Below are 9,375 nucleotides of genomic sequence, written 5' to 3'. Positions count from 1 at the left end.
ATATATATATATGTTTTACTCCTCACAATTGTCTTATGAGGTAGGTCTTGTCATAATTTGAAAGACCTTACGTAGACATAGAGAACTGAAGAAACTCCTCATAGGTAACACAGCCAGGAAATTCTAAAGGAGGAGTTAAACCAAAGTGAGCTAGTCCCTGTGTCTGAACCTACACATATTATTTTCTCCAGATTTAATTCAGATAGTATTTTATTGCAAGGAGACATTAAGCTCAGAAGTTGCCCACTGTCAGCCTCAGTGACAGCCAGTGCCATGTATTGTGGGGTCCTGTGGTTTGGGCTCCACCAGAGCAGTTCACACTACTGCCTTTTAGTTCTTAGAGCAGCTTGTCCTTGTTTCCCCACACAATAAGTTGATTTTCTTCCTAACAAAGGAGGAAGATCCAACATGATCCATAAGCATGAAATAGGATCTTGCCCAATTTCTATGGCCTTGCCAAGGCGATAGGCTTCTTGCCTAGACATGGTCAAGTTAAAGCCAGGGGCTCCTTCTGGATGTAATGTCCCTCACCTTCTATTCCCATGTGCAGGACTAACATCCATTAGGCATAGACAAATCCTAGGGTCCACGATACTTTACAGCCTACAAAAATATTTTAATTTATTCTAAAGTCAGATAAAAAAATAAGAATAACAGTAACCTAGCCTGCATTATGTTTGTCTTCATACTAACATGCACATAAAATATGGATTTCTAATATTATGGAAGAAGGCACCTACAAAAGCAAAAGTGACTTGGATCTGCAAAACTTATAAAGCTGTTGGCTGGGGACTTAGCTCAGTGGCCCCGCCCCTGCCTCACAAGCACATGGTCCTGAGTTTGATCCCCAGCATTTAAAAAAAAAATTATAAAGCTGTTCTCCCAGTGCATTTATTAGATATTTTTGCTGTGTAACAAGTTACCTTGAAATTTAGGAGCAGTAAGCGTCATTTATTATCTCATGTAGCTCCTGAGCATCAGGAATCTGGAAGTAGCTTTGCTGGCTGAGGATTCTGGGAAGGTGTGCAGTTGCTCCTTTATTCTGGACAGTCCTTGGTTCCTCCCGGGCTGTTTTCCAAGTACTTGGCCACTGTGCCTTTTCATAAGCTGCCTGAGCGTCTTCACAAGCTGGCTTCCAGAGAGCGAGTAATCTAAGAGTGGGAGCAACAACGGCCTGTGAAAACAGCCACGCTGTTTGCTTGTTGTTGCTGTTTAACACAGCAAAACTTACTTCTCACAGATACTACAAATCTATCGTGGTCAGATTAGATTATCGTGGCCAACCCAATTGTCCAGAAACACAGGCTGATGTATGTTTTGTTAGTCAGCTTTCCATCCTTGTGACAAAATTCCTGTGAAAACCAGCATAAAGGAAAAGAATTATTTTGGTTTATGGCTTCAGGGCTTTAGCGCCAGTTTGTTTGGCCTTGTTGCCTCAGGGCCTGTGGCGAGGTAGGATATCATATTGGAAGTGTGGCAAAGGAAACTGTTCACTTGAGGGTAGCCAGGAAGCAAAAAGGAAATATCCCCTCCCAGAGCACATCCCCAGTGATCTCACTTCCTCTTGCTAGGCTCCACCTCCTAAATATTCTGCTGCTTCAGAGTAGCTCGATCAGCGGGGGACAGAGCCATTCGACATGAACCTTTGAGGGATCTTTACCAGACTGTCTACCTTATCATGTGCCTCCAGAATCTCAAAGCCAGGGAAAAGATGTTGAACCATGTGCTGGCTTGTAAAGCATTATCATTGTTTATTATTTGAAGTAGATTCACAGGAAATTGTTAGAATAGAACTAAGGCTTTAATTTTCTAGATCATTTTTAAAAGGCAATTTTAGGGCGGGGGATTTAGCTCAGTGGTTCTGCCACCTGCATTGCAAGCACAAGGACCCAAGTGTAAACCCCGGTACCAAAAAAAAGAAAAGGGCAATTTTAGAAATAGTTCCAGGTTTTTTTGGTACTGGGGGATTGAACTTGGAACTTTGCACTGTGAGGCAAGCAGTGGGACCACTGAGCTAAACCTCCAGCCCTTGTTTGTTTGTCTGTTTACATTAAATGAAGCTGGGCTTGGTGGTGCACGCCTGTAATCCCAGGACACTGAGACTCTGAGACAGAAAGATCACAACTTCAAGCCCAGCCCAGGCAACTTGGTGATTTAGTGAGTCCCTGTCTCAAAATTTAAAATAATAATTTTAAAAAGGGCTGGAGATGTAGTTCAGTTGGCTCTGGGTTCACTTCTGAGAACCACAAAGATACCTCTGCCCAAAAGAAAAGTGCTTTCTAAGGTCTTGTCCCTGTCTTTTAACAACTCAGTTACTTTCACCAACCCATACAGCTCCAAGGGTTCCACTCGTTTTTTGAAGCAAGAAGTTGTAATCTAAAAAGGCCAGGAAAATTGCCTCTGCTTTTAAAAAAGAAACTGTAAAGTAACCATGAGATGGACCTGGTGGTATAGGCCTGTAATCCCACTGCTCTGGAGGCTAACATAAGAGGATCAAATATTCAAGCCCAGTTTGGGCAATTTAGCAACTTAGACCTTGTTTCAAAAATTTAAAAAAGGGCTAAGGATGTAGCTCAGTGACAAGGCTCTGAGTTCAATCCCTAGAGCTAAAACAAAACAAACAATCAAAGCACATAACATGTGGATACACATTTAAAAGAACTGGGCAGACATTGACTTATGATCACTTCTGGGAGTTTATGTGTTTTGGGGGTGACAGAGGTAAAGAGGAACTTTAAGGCTGTACTATCTGTATATCCACATAGCTTAAGTAGTTCATGAGACTGGACTCAAGGGTCAGGTGTAATTGCAATTTCTTACCTTTCCTGTTAATCTAATTCTCTCTTTTAAATCATTAAGGTAGAGTCACATCAATTAAAACATTTCTGAGGTCCATTCTCAACCTTTTCCACATCTAAATCATCAGCAGCTTTCTAATTTCTACCTGGAAGTCTACGCAGAAGTCTGGTGGGCTTGCAGAGCCCTCAGACCTCTCAGTCTTCCCTAATAGTATGGCCACAGATGTCAGGACCCGGGGTCCACTCGAGACACATGGTCCACGGAGACACATGGTCCACGAGCAAGCTTCCACTCACATCAGGGATCCTTGTTTCCTTAGTTGGGTGGATCTGAGAAACCAGGGCCCCCTCCAGGGGTCGCTGTGCCCTCAGCTCTTATCTTTTTAAAAGGTGAAAGATTTATATGATCTGAAGACAAATCAGAGTATAGCTCTCATCTTTCTAATCAACCACCAGGCAGGGCTGGTGGGAACAAAGGGAACACTGAGTGAATTTCACTAACACAACTTCTCGTTGACGGAAAGCCCACCTAGGGGTCCTCATCGCTGTGTTCTTCAGCTTCCTTCAGATGTCCCTTCTCAATATACAGCTGGAGCGAGGTGGGGAGTGACAGGAAGACTCATCGAAATCATGACATCAAATGAACTCTAGTGATCAAAGGAAAGCACCACACACATACACACACACACACACACACACACACACACACACACACACACACGGTGACTTACCAATTTATGTTCCAAAACCTGAGCATGTAGGGGGCATGGTGGTACATGTCTGTAATCCCAGCATTCAAAACAAAGTTTGAGGCCAGCCTGTGCTACATAGGGAGGCAACACCGGTAATCTTAGTGAGCTTCCCTGAACCCTTGAAGTCCTCTATGAGTGATGTGAAGTAACCAGACACGCTGATCACCATGGTGGTCTGGGGAAACTGAGAAGCCTGATTTCATGCTTTATAGACAACCTTTCCCCTTTACTCTTCAAGAGGAACTGGCCCAAATTCAGTGCTTCACACTTCCAGTTAAGGAAATGAATCAAATCACTGGACTTTGTTTCTTAAACCAAGCTGAGCATCTGGAAAGCCTCATTGTCTCTTGCCACAGAAACTAGTCAATGCCCGGGGGTACTCTTAGCTGGTTTCTGTTCCTCCATCTTCTAGGCTCAGGAAAATCCATTTCTTCTGTTTGCTCTTCTTTCTTGTTTAATCCAGTGTTTCTTTAACTTTTATTCTACCAGCATCCATCTTGCCAGATATTTATATAAAATTTCTTCCAGAGAATCACCATTTTTTTTGCATATCGGCTTTATTATTTACTTTATTTCATTAATTTCTATTTTTGTCATTAGTATTTTCTTTAAATTTATTCTATCCTGCTTTTGGTTTTGAACTTTTAGCTGAATGCTTAGCTTGTTCATTTTCAGTATGTCTTTTATTCCAATGGGTAGATGGATTTCCATCAGTCTGCCTCTAGCTGTATGCCCCACTTTTGGTTTGGCAGTGCATTGAATACTCCATGTGACAGAAACCTGGAAAAAAGCAGGGGTAGTTATTCTATTTGCACATAAAGTAGATTTCAAGCCAAGACTGATCAGAAGAGACAAAGAAGTTCACTACATCCTTGTAAGTGGAAAATTCAAGAGGAAGAGATAACAATCAGAAATATATATGCAACAAATGCCAAACAAATATTAATGAACATGATAAATCAAATACACTAACGCAATTGTAATGGGAACTTCAATAACTCACTGTCACAAATAGATCAACTAGACAAAAAGTCAACAAAGAATATTGGCACTCAAACAAACTTTTGAACAAATGGATTTAGTAGATGTCTACAGAGTGTTCCACCCCACAATATAAGAATACAAATTCTTCTCAACCACACATGGGACATTCTCCAAAATAGACCACATGATTAAGTAAATGCAAAAGAACTGAAATTATCTCGTGCATATTATCAGACCATAGTGCAATGAAATTGGAAATCAATGACAAAAGAAACCACAAAACTTCATAACACTTAGAAATTTAATAACATCCTCATAAACAACCAATGGATCACAGATGAAATTAAAGAAGAAATTAGACAGTTTCTACAATTAAATGATAATGTCAGTACAACACACTGAAACTTAAGGAACACAATGAAAGCAATCCTAGAAGGAAAATTTATAGTCATGGATACCCCCTCCGAAAAAGAGTGAGCTCGAATAAACAGCATAATATCAAAACCTCAAGACTCTAGAAAAAGAAAAACAAGTCAAGCCCAAAGCTAGTACAAATGAGGAAATTACAAAGATCAGAGCAAAAATTAATGCAACTGAGCCTAAGAAAACAATGCAAAGAATCAATGAATTGTTGAAAGATTAGATTCAAATTCATGAAATTAGGAATGAAAAGGGTGAAATCACTACAGATTCTGCAGAAATCCAGAAGATCATCAATATTTGTATTCAAATAAGACAGAACCTATATTCTAATAAGGTGGAAAACACAAAAGAAATGAATAGATTCCTGGATACATATGAATTACCAAAGCTGAATCAAGAAGATATAAAAATTCTAAATATCAATGAAATTGAAGATATAATTAAAATCCTACCAATAAAGAAAAGCTGGCCCTGATGGATTCAATGCTGAATTCTACAGGAAATTTAAAGAAGACCTAATACTGTTACTTCTCAAACTCTTTGTTGTTTTGGTTTTTTTTTTAGACAGGGTCTCACTATGTAGTTGAGTCTCACCTGGAACTCACTATGTAGCCCAGGCTGGTCTCCAACTCACAGCCATACATACTCCTGCCTCAGCCTCCTGAGTGCTGGGATTTCAGGTGCACGCCACCACACCTGGCAACTTCTCAAACTCTTCGATGAAACTGAAAGGGAAGCAACACTCCCAAATTCCTCCTGGAAGCAAGCATTAACCTGATACCAAAACCAGAAAAAAATCCAACCAAAAAAAGAGGACTATAGGTCAATCTCGCTAATGAATATAGGTACAAAAATCCTCAGTAAGGTACTGATAAACTGAATACAGCAAATCATCAAGAAGATTATAAACCATAACCAAGTAGGATTTATCCCAGGGATACAGGGATAGTTCAACATATGAAAATCAATAAATCTAATATACCATTTAATAGAGCCAAGGACAAAACCATCTGATCACCTCAATAGATGCAGAAAAAGCATTTAACAAAGTCCAACACTCATACATGATTTAAAAAAAAAAAAAAAAACCCTAGCCAGGCATGGTGGTGCACGTCTATAATCCCAGCACTTGGGAGGCTAAGGCAAGAGGATCACTATGAGTTCGAGACCAGCCTGGGCTACATAGTGAGTTCCAAGTCAGTCTCAACTACATAGGGAGACCCTGTCTCAAAAAATCAAAAATAAATAAATAAATATAAAAAACCCTTACAGAAAAATGGAATAGATGGTCTTATCTTACTCTGATAAAAGCCATCTATAACAAACCAACAGTCAACATCATACTAAATAGCATAGTGAAAATGGCCATATGTCCAAAACTGTTATACAGATTTAATGTAATCCTGATCAAAATACCAAAGCATACCTCACAGAACTAGAGAAAACTATTTTAAATTCATTTGGAACCAGAAGAAACCTAAAATAGCAAAAGCAATTTTTGGTAATAAGGGCAAGGCAGGAGACATCACAATCCTCACTTGAAATTGTACTACAAAGCGACCATGATAAACAAACAAACAAATAAAAAAACAGCATGGTACTGGCAAAGAAACAGACCTGAGGATCAGTGGAACAGAAAAGGAGATGCAGAAGCAACTCTGAACACACTCAGCCACCTTATCTTCTTTTTGGCATCTTGAGGACATTTTTAAAAATTAATTTTATTGGTACAGTTTAGATATACATAGTGATAACATTCGTCATAGAGAATTTGTACTTATATATATCTTGATTATTCTTTTTTCTCATTCCCCTGCCTCCCTTAAACTCCTCTTGCCCTCTTTATTTATAAAAGCTTTTTTCCTTCTGTTCTCATTTTTTTCTTTTTCCCTGTCTTCCTTCTCCCTCTCCTCTCCCTTATTCCCCTACGTATTTGAACATTTTCTTCCTATTTCACAATATCAAGGCTAACACCCTCACTGGAGGACAGATAGCTTCTTTAATAAATGGTGCTGAAAAAACTGGCTTTCCACATGCCAAAGATTAAAATCAGACCTATACTTCTCAGCATGCACTAAACTAAAGTTGGAATGGATCAGAGATCTAAATATTAAACCAGAAACAGATAATCTGCTGGATGCACAGAACTCTGCATCATCTACAAAGATACAGGCAAAGGCTTTATGAACAAAACCCTGATCACACAGGAAGTATCACGAAGAATCAGCAACTGGGATCTCTTCTTATTGAAAAGTTTTTGCTCAGCAAATGAAACAACCAACAGAGTGAAGAGACACTCGTAGTGTCTGTGCCTCAAAGGGCTAATATCTAGAATATATAAAGAACTCAAAAAAAATCAGACCCCCTCAAATTTAAAGACCCAGTTCAAAAATGGGCATCTGAAATGAACAGAAACTCCCCAGATGAAGAAGTAGAGATGGCAAATAAATATATGAAAAAGTGGTCATTAGAAAGATACAAATTAAAACAACACTGAGATTTCATCTCACTCCAGAAAGAATGGCTATCATCAGGAAATCAACCAATAAAAAGATGCTGGCAGGGCCATGGGAAAGAAAGGAACCCTTCTCCACTGTTGGTGGGAGTGTAGACTGGTGCAACAGCTCTGGAAATCAGTGTGCAGATTCCTCAAAAAACCACAACTAGAGATTCCATTTGATCCAGCTATTCCCCTTCTTGGTAACTTCCCCAAAAGAATTAAAAGCATCATCTCACAGCAATATATGCACACCCATGTTAAAAGCAGCACAGTTTAGCACCACTGCCTCCTTACTCTTGTAGTGATCTACTCCTAACACAAGCATATTTTCTTGCTTCTTTTCACCTCTACTTCATCTTGACTTCTTTTTCACTCCCACTTCTTTTACTTTCAATAAACTTTAAACTTTTATGTCCATTGGTTGCCCCATCTGATTCTTTGAAGGGGACAGAAAGGACCTCAAAAGAACCACTGGCTACCATACTCTCCAATGACAGTGATGGAAATGGAACCCAGAGTTTCATACATGCTGAGCAAGCACTTTACCACTGAGCAACAAATCCAGGGAAAGGAGAGAGTGGCAAGAGTACATTTATCAAGCAGATGAGAATCATTCATGTGTCAGGATATTCTGATGAAGACAAAAGGGGCTTTACCAAACTGGGGTATCAGAACATCATCCCGTCTGCTGAGGCCGCAATCAGAGAGCTATGGATAAACTCAAGATCTTGTACAAGTATGAGCACGATAAGGCTCATGCACAATTAGTTGGAAAAGTTGTCGTGGAGAAGGTGTCTGCTTTTGAAAATACATACGTAGATGCAATAAAGAGTTGTGGAATGATCCTGGAATCCAGGGATGCTATGACAGATGACAAGAAGAGTTGTCTGACTCTACCAAATACCATTGGATTGACTTGGACCATGTAGCTGACCCTTCCTACCTGCCTATGCAACAAAATGTACTTAGAATTGGAGTCCCCATGACTGGGATCATCGAATACCCCTTTGACTTATAAAGTGTCATTTTCAAAATGGTTGATGTAGGGGGCCAAAGATTAGAGGGAAGAAAATGGATACACTGCTTTGAAAATGTTACTTCCATCATGTTTCTAGTCTTATTGAATATGATCAAGTTCTCGTGGAGTCAGACAATGAGAACCAAATAGAGGATAGCAAAGCACTCTTTAGAACGATTATCACATATCCCTGATTCCAGAACTCCTCAGTCATTCTGTTTTTAAACAAGAAGGATCTTATAGAGGAGAAAATTATGTATTCCTACCTACTGACTATTTCCCAGAATATGATAGACCCCAGAGAAATGCTCAGGCAGCTTGAGAATTTATCCTGAAGATGTTCATGGACCTGAACCCAGACAGTGACAAAATTATCTACACGTGCCCCACAGACACCGAGAGCATCCACTTTGTCCTTGCAGCTGTCAAGGACACCATCCTCCAGTTGAGCCTGAAGGAGTACAATCTGGTCTAATTGTGCCTCCCTTCCCTTCTCTGGTGAATATTGAAGATATACAAGAGGGACTGTATTTCTGTGGAAAACTATTTACTAACTTATTAAATGAATTTACTAATTTATTAAATGTACTTATTTATTGCCATCCTGGACTCTGTGAGAACATCTGCAGAGTTTGTAGTAAATATTACAATTTTATTTAAACTATTCAGAGGAAAAACAGAAGGTGCTGGAAATACAGCCCCAGCACATTTTCTCTATATTTTTTAACCAAAACCTTGTGACTCAATCTATTTTAAAATTTCAGTCATGGGGCTGGGGATTTAGCTTAGTGGTTTTGCTGCCTACCTTGCAAGCTCAAAGTCTCAAGTTTGATCCCTGGTACCAAACCAAACTAAACCAAATTTCAGTCATGCACTTACAAAGAGTCTCTCCATTTTTTT

General features: G+C 39.5%; 1 pseudogene; it reads left to right on the top strand.

Annotated features, from left to right (window-relative positions):
- Positions 1–8,950, top strand: part of LOC104874149 — a 63,537-nt pseudogene extending 54,587 nt beyond the window's left edge.
- Positions 8,951–9,375: the final 425 nt, after the last annotated feature.

Source organism: Fukomys damarensis, unplaced genomic scaffold, assembly GCF_012274545.1.
Source record: "Fukomys damarensis isolate Sample0158 unplaced genomic scaffold, DMR_v1.0_HiC HiC_scaffold_4, whole genome shotgun sequence".
Taxonomy (NCBI): Eukaryota; Metazoa; Chordata; class Mammalia; order Rodentia; family Bathyergidae; genus Fukomys; species Fukomys damarensis.
Note: the sequence above shows the minus strand (reverse complement) of the source record. Positions and strands in the feature narration are given on the sequence as shown.